General features: G+C 44.7%; 1 long non-coding RNA gene across 1 annotated transcript; it reads left to right on the plus strand.

Moving 5' to 3' along the window:
• Nucleotides 1-851: 851 nt before the first annotated feature.
• LOC119368003 lies at nucleotides 852-2307 on the plus strand. Its single transcript, XR_005176490.1, has 4 exons — nucleotides 852-1186; nucleotides 1395-1486; nucleotides 1834-1923; nucleotides 2012-2307. It is a non-coding gene; the product is annotated as an uncharacterized LOC119368003 (long non-coding RNA).
• The last annotated feature ends 11965 nt before the right edge of the window (nucleotides 2308-14272 follow it).

The raw sequence follows: 14272 nt of genomic DNA on the forward strand, positions 1-14272 counted from the left end.
AACACACACAGAGACCCACCCCAAGAAGCACAGTTTTTTCTATGTTTTGCACGAAAAAACTAAAAAAATGAAATCCAAGGAGAGCGCAAGCGGCATGTGACGACGGTTGGATGCATCTGCTCCCGCATATTTTTTTTATCTTCTGTTTAATTCGGTATGGGCCACATCTGCTGATTCTTGGGCCTAAAGTCGGCCTCTTGTACAGAGCAAAAATTTAAAGCCCTCTGGTCAACTGGGCCTCTAGCCAGCCCATTTAACTAACCGAGCCACACGTTCCACAACCGTTCGGGCTTATCCCGTCGGCCTCAGAGAAAGCGGACGAGGGGATTAATCGGTCGTTGCGCTTAGGGCTGAAAAAAAAGCTCGAAACTCGCGAGCTAAACAAGTAGCTCGTGACTCGGCTCGAATCGACTCGAACTCAAAGAATAATGAGTCGAGCCGAGTTTTAGTTTAAGATTGTTTATAGACCAAGTTAAATGAGTCAATTTTAAGAGTACTCGTGTAACTTATTAAGCTCGATATAATAGATCAACCATTCCCAATACAAAGAAAGATCAGCCACTAAACAACCTATATCCGAGGCGCAAAATCCAATGCCCATCCGTTGAAAGCCTAGCCTCCTAAGAGACTCATGCGTTACAAGGAAATTACAATTGTTTAGTAATATATATGTTTAATATATACATGATCATTTTTATCATATTTGAGGGCTTTATGTTTATATCTTTAACGAGCTTAACAAGCTAAACGAGCCAGCTCGCGAGTTATATGAGTCGAGCTAATCTTGGGTTTGAGCTTGTTATAGTAACAAGTCGAGTCGAACTCGGCTCGAATTCCACCCCTACTTGCGCTCCTCCCTCCCCCCCTGGAAAAAGCTCGATGCGCCCCTAAAAAAAAACTCGATGCGGTCGGCGAGGTTGCGGGGCAGAGCCCAGCCAGCCGGCGGAGGCGACGCGGGCGGTATGGTTGCGCCATCCCGGTCGCGGACCAGCTCCGTGCGGTAGAGGTTGGTTGGGGCCTCCCGGACCGCACGCCGATGTAGATCGACGCCAATCGTAGTTTGGCTACTCGGCTGTTCGTCGAGCGAAACTGCTCCGCGGTTTGAACGAAGCAATCATTCCTCGCTTTCGGGAGGAATCCATGGCGGAATGCGGATGATGCGGCCCCCTTGCCGGCGGTGATTAATGTATGTCTCTCTGTTTAACCACCCTTTGCTGCTTAGTTCACGACGCATGTGTATATTCTTCCTCGCACTATCTGGTTACTCCGGCAGCAGAACATGAACATCCATCACCATGGTTCTCGGCTAGGTTCTGCTCTATATTTGCTTTTTCATGTACCACTCGTTCTTCGACCCAAAGATTACATTTGTGCTAATATCCTCCTAATTCCAGTTCTGTACAGGCGGTATTCATACTGTTGTGGTCAATTGATTCGGCCAGATCTTTGGAGATTGGTTATCAAATTATTTTTACTCTCTGGACAGGTAATTACTTCACTTCAGCTGACAGACCTTATCCTTCCATGTTTTTACGGCGTACGCTTGCTTCCGTGTGATTCATAGTTTCATACCATGGTGCTATTTACTACTGGATGCGACAGGTGGCTTAGAACAACATAGTGAAATCACAAGAAAAATGCAGCCATGCTGCTCTAGAGGGGAGCGAAGCCTCAACGTTTTCCTGCTTCTATCCATAAATGAGAAAAACCCGAAAAATCCACGGATACTTTGTTTCCTAAATACACAGTGTGAAAATTTAAAGGAAGATCGTTTGGCCTGTATTAGATGCAGAAAACAGGAAATATTAATGTCGCTGTTCTGATTGCTTGCAGCGATTGATGTTCCAAATTGGCATTCTTCATCTGAACTGAGGTATAAGGCGAGCCTCCAAAACAAGGGAACAGTACGTTGCCGAGTAACATGTGTGTTCAACATCATTTCCCCATTATTCATGTTGAGGTAATCCAGTGACTTTAACTATGATGACCTTCTGTTGGTATTCTCCTGTAGGTATCAAAGAAGTGGAATGGTTAGCTTCTCTACTTCTTCAAGAATTTCTGAAAGGATATAATAAACAGGTGCCATGTTATAAACTTCTGTTATTGATATCCTTGCAATCGTTCGCAGTGTGTTAGCCACCTTATTCTACCAATATATGTTCCAGAATTAATTGGACCAGTTTGTGTTTAGAAGAGTGTTCCTTTCCTATCTGATTGACTCCATGAATATTTTTAATGAATAAGATATAAACAGCAATGTACATTTATCTCTGATGTATATTGCCATCCAAATAAAGGGCTGTTAATTTTCAATGTTGTTTATACAATGTGACTTTACAATACATTTATCTCTGATGCGATGAATGTCAACCTGATGGGCATAGGTCACAGGTTAGGTACTCTTGTACTACTACTGTAGGTTCTACTATTTTACACACAACTATCTATGAACATACTTGCACATCCATATCTAATATTGTTGATATCCCTGGGGCCTATAGACTAGCTATATGGTGCATACTTGCTAACGAGTATTGACTGCAAAGAGAGGGTCTGCATAATGTCAGATAAACATATAGGTACATGATTGCTAATTATATACTATATACATGGTATTATAGCTTATAGGTAGTGCACCTGCTATGATTGTTAGAAACCCATTTCCTTTCCTGAATATGCAGGTTAGAGAAGCTCATTTTCTGTTGTTTTAAGGCTCATCCTCAGGTTCATTACATGAACCAGATAGGTGCAATAATCTCCATTACGAACAATGATTGCTGTGTTCGTGCTTTGGAAATGGATGCTACTGTATCTTTCTACAGGGCTATACACTTGAAACACTCTAATTTGAACTATTCAAATTATACCAAATGAATTCTAACTTCCTGGAAGAAAAATTGCATCTGTTAGAAATATCAATGTGCTTCCTGCTCTATGAGATAGATCATTCCCACATTTTGAATGACTTCATTTGAAAGAACTGGTTCCAATATCAGATTACCCCCTCCCTTTTTATGAATGAACATATCTAAAACATGAAACATAAACTTTTATTAAAGTATAATCCGTTCACATCTTATGTATTTCTAGCGTTCATCAAGATAGAAGAGCGTTGCAATGAGCACCAAGTCACCCCTTACTACCATACTACTTACTCCAAATCAATTAAACTTTAAATCATTTTATAACTTACAAATATATGGGTTTTTTCATGTATATTTAACTTATAAATATGTTTTGAAGATGACAAAAACCCTGCTCAACATGCTAGTCTCTCGAACAGGGTCCCTAAATGGGTTGCTAAGCTTTATACACTGCAAGGTGCTTAGGGAGATGCTTATTTAGAGAAATAAACTAGTGTTTTCTTAGGCATTGGTGCTTATTTGTGGAAGGTGGATGCTTGATTAGACACCCCTCATGAAAATAAGCATTGATGCTTAAGAGATAACTCAGTTTAATTTACTAAGCACCTTGCATTGTACTCTCTCCATAAAGAAATATATGAGCGTTTAGATCACTAAAGTAGCGATCTATAGGGAATACAAGGCAGAAGAAAGCATAGTAGGTGGCATAATCTTGGTTGAACATATACAAGTTTGACTTGCACAAAAATCAATATAGCTTATATTTTGAAGCGAAGAGAGTATACACGTAAGATATGAGCCAACGACTAATCTACCCTGATTTACATAAGGTGTGGTAACCGAAAATTGTACACAATCTGCTCTCTGAATCTATTCGCCTAAACCTCTAAAACTACCTAGTGTCTACACCTTTAGTTAGAGCTCACGAGCTCGAAGGGGCAGGATCCATCCTAAAACGTAGCAGGACGTTTGCGCTTCCCAAGTACGCCCGGTTCGTCGCCCTCTAGTTCTGGAGCCCACATCGCCTCCTTCTGCTTCCGAGCTAGTAGTATTACATCGCGCTCCGGCGCAACTATACTGTACATCTGTCCGGTGCGTCTCCTTGAGTTTTGCTTCGCACCAGGGGATCCCGGCAACGGTGCAGGGCGCCGCCACAACCTAGCCGCCTTGGATTTTGTTGGCGCCGCCGGCACCTCTTCGCCCTGGGCGTCTCGGCCACAGTCCCTCTTCCGAACCTTGCACATGACGTAAGAGTTCATCTGTTCCAGGAACAAGACAGTTTGGTAAGCAATGAGAAAAGATCATTAATCTGAAGCAAGTGGTTCACATGTTCACATGCGTACCTCTGGCTGCGCGAGGTTCCTGAGGTCGCCACGGTCTGCGTTGAGCTTGTACTCGAACATGCTCCACGGGGTCCTGCGCCCGTGCAGCAGCCTGCCGCGGTAGAAGTCCATCGACGTCTTGAAGGCGACGGTGCGGCGGCCCTCCCTCACGCGGGCCGGCCGGCCGCGGATCCTCCAGTACCCGGCCGGGGTGGTGTAGTAGCACCCATTGCTGTACGCGGTGTCTTGCTTGTGCACGAAGAACCCTAGTCGCTCTTTGTCTCCGTCTTCTTCGTCAACTGCGTGCATATACGTAGAAGAGTTAGACTCTTTCATGCAACTGTGTATCACAACGTCCATGACTGCTTTATGTACATGAAAACAACAAATAATTCCATAAAAAGTTGTTTTCGGAACTTACGTCTTATGTCATCTGCGTCCAGAGCATAAATATTGTCCAGCTCTTCTATTCTTCTTGGAAGCGCCAGATTCAGGACTTTGGGCTTGAGATAGTGGAGCACGATCTCCTTGTCCGTGGGGCGAAATCTGAATCCTGGTACTAGCCACCATGGTGTACTACCTGTTTCATCAACTTCAGTAGACGTCTCTGTTGCTTGCTCGTTGGATACATCCCTATGTTCCATTGTAATCGAGCTATTCACGCTATCAGAATCGTCAATGTGGTCGTTGTTGACATTCGGTTGCTCTGCTGCCGAGCTAGTCGTGTCGTCGCTGCTGCCACCAAGCTGTGTTGACGATGACACCATGGTACTGTTCGGAGTCGTCATTGTCGTGCTGTAATGCACAACGATATTGCTATCAGAACACACAATGTTCTGGTCAGGCCATGAGTCTTGGCCTGTTCCAAAGAATTTGTCGGTCGAATCTTTGAATGTCCGCTCTCTCCAATCGGGTGAATCGTTGTCACCGTTGCCACCAAGCTGGGTCTGCATTGACGACGATGCCATGGTGCCATTCTCCACGGGTCGATGCAACAAAAATTCTGCCGACCTCGTTGAAGTCGTCATTGTCAAACTGCATTGCGCGTTGGTGTGGCTGTCGAAACATACACTGCTCTGATCAAGACATGAGTCCTGATCTATTCCGAAGAATTCGTCGTTCGAAACTTTGGATATCTGCTCTCTGCAATCGCGTGAGTCGACCTCCTCCACGGGAATTCCCTCGGAGGAATAGTCCTGCCATAGCCGTTCGTCCCATTGCTTGGAAATTCCCACGGTGGAATCTAGGCCTCCGTACATAGTGCACCACCACGATAGTTGATCCCAATGGCGTATGATACTGAGGTCGATCGAAATTCTCTCGGCATAATGCTGGCTGAGCTCATGCTGTAGGGCATTGCGGCAGAACTGAAACACCGATATGTCCAACGTCGAAAGATACTCGTTAGCAGACCGTCGATATCGCCCTCCCGCGCCAGTGGAAGTGCGAGGCTTTGCCTTGTATGTCAGTCTCTCTGATATCATCCGGTGACGGTTCGCCATGGCTCGCCATCGGCTGACGGTGCTCTCCTCCACGCACGGCAACGTGCCGTGAAAGTTGTCACCCGATCCCTCAAGTGTCAACAGTTCGATATCATCGTCGTGTCGCCGGGGCACCAAAGTGTATACACCCGCCCCACTGGGTGTAGTCATCGTCAATGTAATCCTGGCGATATAAGCCTGTAGTTTATTTATCATCGCTAGACGGCAATTCAGCTTCGACGTCGTTGCCGGATGACGACGACATGACGCTCTTCTTGTGCCGGTGGTGCTGTCCTCCTCATTGCCCAAGCTCAGAAACACCTGGCGGGAGTTACACGACGCCGGGCTTTGGCCGCCGTCGGCACGAACGTCTACGCTGCCGAAGGTATCCACCTCCCAGCGAACTTTTCCATGGGCGCGGCCGCGTTGGAGCGGCCGGCAGAGGCACTGGAGGAGCAGCGGCAGCAGGATCACGAAAAACGCCTCGAGGAGCGAGCACCCGTCGGCCGGGATGCTGCTGGATATTGTCGCCATATTTGTACGCGGGAGGAGGCTCGGTGTGGATTAATGTCTGGCGGTACGTCGATGTTCGTCGCCTTTCGAGAGAGAGAGCAGAAAATTCCGACAGCACGCGCCACGATCTGGAAGCTATTGTATGCGCGAGTGTCCCAGTTAGCTACGTACTACTAAGCTAAGCAGCTCGGACTTTGTTTCTTACGATGGAGAACTGGAATAAAACGTCTCATTCCGTCTATAGAATCTAGATCTATTTCCTGTCGCACTCGGACACCATCGCCTTCCCATTAGAAAACTATAGGGGAATTTGTATAGGAGTCGGACACGGTTTAGGTTTTTCTAGATATAATAGCACACGGTTTAGTACTTGACAGTCACTTTCCCTGCTCAAAGGTGCAAAATAGGCCTGCTAAGAATCTATATAGGGGCAATCGTATTTAACGCCCGTAGCGCAGAATAGTTCACAGAGAGCAACCAATGAACGCGTATTCCTTCGGGAGCCCACCCAAGGGCCAGTTTTTGTGCGCCGGGAGCGCGTTTCGCGCTCCAGACGCTCCCTCTGTATTTTGTTTTATTTTTATTTTTTCTCTATGCATTTTTGGCTTTTAGATGATTTTTTTAGGTTTTTTTTTGCTTTCCGGTTTTTCTTAGGATTTGGACAATTTTATGCGGATTTTTCTTCTTCCTTCCCCGAGAGCCACAGATTTATTTCTCATGGAGGCACGGATTTGCTTCCGCAAGTGCCTCTCAGAAAAAGAAAAAATGTTTCTGCGAGAGGGACAAATTTACTTCTCGTGCAGGCACGGATTTGCTTCTGTGGAGGCGTGGTCTGAGAGACACAAATTTACTTCTCGTGGAGTCATGGGACCATGCCTCTCCGGAAAGTGAATTCTTCCGCGAGAGGCACATATTTACTTCTCTCGGAGGAGCGAATTTGCTTCCGCGAGAGGCAGGGTGTGCCGCTCGGGAAAGGAAAAAACACATTTTTTTTTCATGCGAGATGCACAGATTCACTTCTCGTGGAGGTACGGATTTGTTTCCGCGAGAGGCACAACCTGGGAAAGAAAAACATGTTTTCTTTTTGTGAGAGGCACAAATTTACTTCTTCTGGAGGCACGGATTTGCTTCCGTGAGAGTCACAGTTGTGCCTCTTCGGAAAAGGAAAAATGTGCTCCCAGTTTGGTTTTTCGTCCGGTTTGTTTTGTGAGTTTTTTTGTCGAAATCTATCAACAAGCAATCTAGTTTTGAAGATATTGACACGAGGAATCCAACGGTAAAAACAGTTTGAGATTTGGACTCACGGTTTAGAAGATAAAATGTTTTAAATAAATTAATCTATGAAAAAAAACCCTCCAAGGTTGTGACAAGTTGTCGCAACCTGGGAGGTGGGAGTAACCTTCACAAAAAATGCTTCTTAATTAGTTTTTCTTAGACATGAGTGCTCCTTAATTAGTGATTTCATATTTCACATACCATAGAAAGCACACACCCCTTCATAGAAAGCGCACACCCCTTCTGGCCACATGGGCTGGCCCAATTAGGAAACTCTATGTACGATTCCACCTGGAAGTTTCTGCACGGTTCTGAAAAGGTTCCGGCCTTTTTCTTCCTGTGTTTTCTCTATTGGTTTTTCCGGGTTTTGTATGGTGTACTATTTTATTTATCAAGATACTTTAGTCTAAAAATATAAAATTCATGAATAATTTTTAAAACCTGGGAGTAGTTTTGCAAATTTCTATTTTTTTAAATGCATGACCATTTTCGAATTTATTAGCATTTTATTAAATTCATGAATATTTTTGGATTTGTGAACATTTTTAAATTTTGTGAAAATTGTTAAGTCTTTTGTATATGATGAGCAGAACCCAGCCCAACCCATAAATTACAAGTCCAAACAGGCCCTGCTCAGGGAAGGGTATCGGCTATCGCAACCCATTTCCAGCTTACAATTCGAAAAGACTAGCTCAAGAAAAATAAAAGACAATAGCCAACTATCGTAGCCCGTACTCCCTCGATTGTAAAATGAGCAGATGATCAATAACTCGCAAAAAAAGAAAGTCAAGAGAATTGTTTATACTACATCCATTGGCTCATAAAGTCGAAGCTCATAGGTGGCCTTGTATAATTGGCTCGTTATACCTCGATTTTCTAATACATAAAATAGCATAGAAAAACGAAGAAACTAAGACATTCTCCTTTTTTGAAAGGACAGAGTGCTATATATCTTATTTAGGGGTAAATTTTTTTATGATAAAGGGTGAATTTTATTTGCTTAAAATGAAGCATCAAGAGGATACAAATACAATAAGCATACACCCGGCCTCTGCATACCTAAGATGCACACAGCCAACACCAACTCACACACGCATAACACACCAGCACATAGCAAAGTCATATAAGACCAAAGCTATGCGTAGGCGAGAATAAAACCCCCAAAGTAATCAGATCCATGATCGGCAATCGGCAAACTACAACAATGACTGTATACGCACCAACCATCTCATAACACCACGATCTGGAAGGAATAGTTTGTTACAGCATCATGTGACTCAATAAGCCAAACATGTCAACCTAAACTTAATGATAAAGAAAACTTTGTTAAACTAACTATCAGCTTCATACTTCCTTCAACGAGATTCATGTGCACTAGTAAACAAGATTGGAACTCATTTCTCCTCGCAATCATCTCCCTCACGACAGATGCATGATTCCCTCCTGTGCCATCTTCTATATCCTTGATAACCGTCACATTATCACATGCTATGAGAATTTTTGTCTGCATCAAATCGTCCGGTTTATTGGGCCGGAGGGCTATATGTAACGTCCTTTTTTAAGGCCAATAATTTATATGACGCTGGGGTGCTACATTCATGTTGCGTCTTCACTGATTGCACAAAGAAAAATCATTGCTAGTCATGCAAAGAGAAACAATACGTTGCATCCATTGGAAAATTCGTCTCTGAGCTCGAGCTCAGGTCGGCCCGATATCCTAGTGCTTCAATCGCCTCCGGATGGCCACCGTACCTCGGGATGCCGAAAGAGAAAGTTCGACAGAAGTTTTCTTCATACTTGAATCAAGATTTTTCTATATCTTCAGGTCATAGGAGCCATAGTTTTTAGATCATCTACTGATCTACACACCTCACACAAGTAATATTAAGTTGCTAAAAGCAAGAAAATGCAACCACTTTTGCAAGTTTGGCAAAGTTTTCCCTCCATTTTTGAATCTAGATATTTGTATTTTTTTTCTTTTATAGTAATACAACTTTACTTTCACATAGTGGCACGCTGTGGCACACTGCTGGATACAAAAAGTTGCAACGCACGGCCATATATGTACTAGTCTTATGATATACAAGAGATGTAGTAACCGACAATTATGCACAACCTGCACTCTGCATCTATTCGTTTATTTAAACCTATGGATCAGAAACATAAAACCACTAAAACTACTAGTGTCTACAACTTCGGTTAGAAGCTTAGAGCTCACGAGCTCGAAAGGGCAGGATTCATCCTAAAATGTAGCAGGACGCTTGCGCTTCCCAAGAAGTAGGCCCGGTTCGTCGCCCTCTAGTTCCGGAGCCCCCATTGCCTCCTTCAGCTTCCGATCTAGTAGTATTACATCGCGCTTCGGCACAACTATCTTGTCCATCTGTCCGATGTGTCTTCTTGAGTTTGGCTTCCCACTAGGGGATCCTGGCAACGGTGCGGGGCGCCGCCACAACCCTTTCGCCTTGTATGGCGCCGCCGGCGCAGCCTCCACCTCTCCGCCCTTGGCGTCTCGGCGACAGCCCCTCTTGCGAACCTTGCACACGACGTAGGAGTTCATCTGTTTCAAGAACAATGACAGTTTGGTAAACGACGAGAAAAGATCATTGATGTGAAGCAAATGGTTCATATGTTCACATACGTACCCATGGCCGCGCGAGGTTCCTGAGGTCTTCTCTGTCCGCGTTGAGCTTGTACTCGAACATGCTCCACTGGGTCTTGCACCCGTGCGGCGCCCTGCCGCAGTAGAAGTCCATCGACGTCTTGAAGGCGATGGTGCGGCGGTGGTGCTTCACGCGGGACGGCGGGCCGCGGATCTTCCAGAACCCGACCGGGGTGGTGTAGAAGCACCGGTTGCTGTATGCCGTGGCTTTTTTTGAAACTAGGCTGTACACCGTGGCTTGCTTGCGCACGAAGAAGAACCCTAGTTGCTCTTTGTCTCCGTCGTGTCCATCAACTGCGTGCATATACGTAGAAGAAGAATTAGACTGTGTCATGCCACTCTGTTAATAAACCACAACGTCCAGCTGCTTTATGCACTGAAAATAAAAAAATACGGCCTATGCAAGTACAGTGCAACCTAGAAGTTGTCTGAAATTCAGAAAATTAATCGAGTGGATTTAAATAATTTACACGCTATATATACATTTATTTACGGTGTCACATAGTTTAGAAGCCAACAGAACTCTCTTTTAGGGCTCACTATATAACGAACAAATAATTTAACCACACGTTAAGAAATACAAAGGGAAACTGTGTTGTGTATCCACAACAGAATTCTCTTGTTCGTTCACGTGTCGTCGAGTTTGAGTTCTAACGACTGAAATATAATAATAAACATATAGTCTTAGTTTGTTAGATATTTTTTAGGGCTCACGGTCCCCCCATTTAGTAAGGGCGCCAGCACTTTTTGAAAACCTAGATCAACAAGTGATGGCTTTTAGCCTAGATCTTCACCTGCAAGTGCAAAGTGTCATTGCAGCTGCATGTGCCAACCATGGTAGCATGCAATTGGCCGGAAAAAAAACTTCCATGCAACTTCGGTAATTCAGTTCATTGAGCTACATTTTTTTTTAGAAAATCCAAGATGCATGTGCACTTCACCGGACTAGACCAAGCAAAACAAAAATATTAATAACTCAGTAAAAGATGTTTTCGGAGCTTACGTCTTATGTCATCTGGGTCCAAAGCATAAATATTGACCAGCTCTTCTATTCTTCTCCTATACGGTTGAAGCGCCAGATTCAGGACTTTGGGCTTGAGATAGTGGAGCACGATATCCTCGTCTATCGGGCAAAATCTGAATCCTGGAATGAGCCAATATGGTGTACTTGTTTTATCAACTTCATTAGACGTCTCGATGTGGTCATTGTTGCTATTCGGTTGCTCTGATGTCGAGCTAGTCACGTTGTCGCTGCTGCCACCAAGCTGCATTGACGAAGATACCACGGTATTGTTTGAAGTCGTCATTGTTGCGCTGAAATGTGCGCCGATCTTGCTATCAGAACACACAATGTTCTGATCAGGATACGACTCTTTGTCTGTTCCAAAGAATTGGTTGGTTGTTTGCGCTCTCCAGTCGTTTGAGTCGTTGTCATTGTTATTGCCAAGCTGGGCCTGCATTGACGACAATGCCATGTCCGCAGGTTGATGCAACAAAAAATCTGCTGACCTCGTCGAAGTTGTCATTGTCGCGCTGCAGTGGGCCTTCTTGTGGCTGTCAGAACACACACTGCTCTGATCAAAACAGGGGTCATTGTCCGAAAATTCGCTGGTCGAATCTTTGCATGTCCGCTCTCTCCAATCATGTGAGTCGTCCTCGTCCTCCACCGGAATTCCCTCGGAGGAATAGCCCCGCCATGACCCTTTGTTCCGTTGCTCGGAAAATCCCATGGGGAAATCTAGGCCTCCATATACAATGAACCACCGTGATAGCTGATCCAAATCGCGTATGATACGGAGGTCGATCGAAGTTCCCTCGGGACTAGGGCCCATGGAAGTGCCAAACTCTGTCTCCACGTGCCGATCCCAATTGCATACGATACAGATGTTGGTTGAAGTTCTCTGGCGATAATGTTGATTGAGCACGTGGTGCAGAAAACTGTGGCATAACTGAAGCCCCGTGAGGGTCGGCATCGAAAGGCACTCGATACCCGACAGTCGGCCTCTTGCGCCCATCAAAATGCCAAGCTCTGCCTCCGCGACATTGTCTGTCAGTCTCTCCGAGATCGTCCAGTGATCGTTCGCGGTGGCTCGCCTTCGGCTAGCGGTGCTCTCCTCCATGCACGGCAGCGTGCCGTGAAAGTTGTCACCCGACGCCTCATGTGTCAACGTCTCGATATCGTCTGCATGTCGCCAACGCGCCAAAGTGACCATCAATGTAACCATGGCGATGTAAGCTCGTAGCCTATTGACCATCGCTAGACGGCAATACAATGTGGACGTCGCCGGATGATGGCGACACAATGCTCTTCTTCTGCCGGCGGCGCTGTCCTCCTCATCGCGCAAGCTCAAAAACATCTGGTGGCATGTACACGGCACCGGGCTTCGGCCGGCGGCGCGAGCGCCCACGCTGCCGAAGGTACCCTCCTCCCAGCGAACTCTTCCGTGCGTGCGGCCGCGTTGGAGCGGCCGGCAGAGGCACTGGAGGAGCAGCGGCAGAAGGATCAGAAAGAACGCCTCGACGAGCGAGCACCCGTCCGCCGGCACGCCGCTGAATATTGTCGCCATATGTTACGTCGGAGTAGGATCGGTGTCTGGCTGGTACGTCGATGTTCGTCGCCTTATATGAGAGCAAGCAGGAATTCCGTCCGGAGGCGGCAAGCATATGACAGCTATGCTGGAGTGTCCCCGGTTATAGCTACTGGAAGCTAAGCAGCTCGGGCTTTGTCCATCCTTAATTCGGAAATAAAACATGTATTTCCAACTATAGTACTGTAGAACCTAGATCTATTTCCTGTCGAACTCGGACAAGGCGATCGCCTTCCCATTTATAGTAGAATACTAACGGTAGGGGTCGGAGACCGTATTTCTTTTCTTCAAGTACGGAGACGGTTTAGTACTCCCGTGGCGTATAGTACTAGTTCGCAGACCATAGAAACGCTCACCCCTCCGGCCACATGGGCTGGCCCAATTAGAAAACTCTATGTACGTTTCCACCTGGAAAGGTTCCGGCCTTCTATGTCTCTGTTTTCTGTATTACTCAGGTTTTACTGGGTTTCTCTTTCCTTTTTTGTTTAAAAAAAATAAAATTCATGGATAATTTTAAAAACCTGGGAAGATTTTTTTTTCAAATTTTAAATATTTTTAAATGCATTATTTTTTTGAATTTGTTAGAATTTTTCAAAGACATGATTTTTTTGGATTCGTAATCATTTCTAAAATTTGTGTTTTAAAATAAATAAATTATATGATGAGTAGAACCAGGCCCAACCCATAAATTGCAAGTCCAAACAAGTCCAGCTCAGGGAAGGGTATCGCTACCCGTTTCCAACTTCCAATAAAACAAAAAGAAAAGACAATTTAAGAAATCATGAATACTTTTTAAAACCTGAGAACACCTTTTCTAATTTGTAAAAATAATAATTAATGCATCGTTTCTATGAACTTGTTAGTATTTTTCAAATTCTTGATTGTTTCTGGATTCACGGTCATTTTAAAATTTTGTGAACTTTTTCAAGGTTTTCGTGAACGGATAAATTGCAAGTCCAAACAGGACCTGCTCAGGGAATGGGTATTGCAACCCATAACACGTAACTGTTCTTCTCTTACTATGTTGGTATGTTGTATTTTATGGTGAATTAGGGCGATGCTGGGCATCGGCACGCCGGCAGAACGTTTCGGCCGGTCGCACCCTAGCCATCAGATCTCCTAAAATGATTTTGGAGATAGAACAACTTGTTTATGGAGTTAGCCCCCAGTGGAGAAGCAAGGCTTCCAGACTCGCCATCAATCCAAGCAAAGCAGTCTTCCCAAACTACTCCCTCTGTCCCATAATGTAAGATATTTTTTGACACTACATTAGTGTTAAAAAATGTCTTACATTATGAGACGGAGGGAGTAACTAATTGTTGAATTAATACTTGCTATACTAATAGCTCTTCAATCTGTTTATTGCTGATTCATTGTCCTTTCCCTTTGCTCTAGCGTTAGTCGCAGGAATCCCTCTTGCGTTAGTCGTAGTCATTTATTCGACCCACAAAGCATGTAAATATTTTTCACAACTTAAAAAACCTAGCTCATAAAAATAAAACATTTGCAAACCTAGGAACACAAGCAACGCGGCGAAGCTTGCACTGCCCTTCTATTTTTTTTCAAACGG

This window comes from Triticum dicoccoides, chromosome 2B, assembly GCF_002162155.2.
Source record: "Triticum dicoccoides isolate Atlit2015 ecotype Zavitan chromosome 2B, WEW_v2.0, whole genome shotgun sequence".
In the NCBI taxonomy this organism is placed as follows: Eukaryota; Viridiplantae; Streptophyta; class Magnoliopsida; order Poales; family Poaceae; genus Triticum; species Triticum dicoccoides.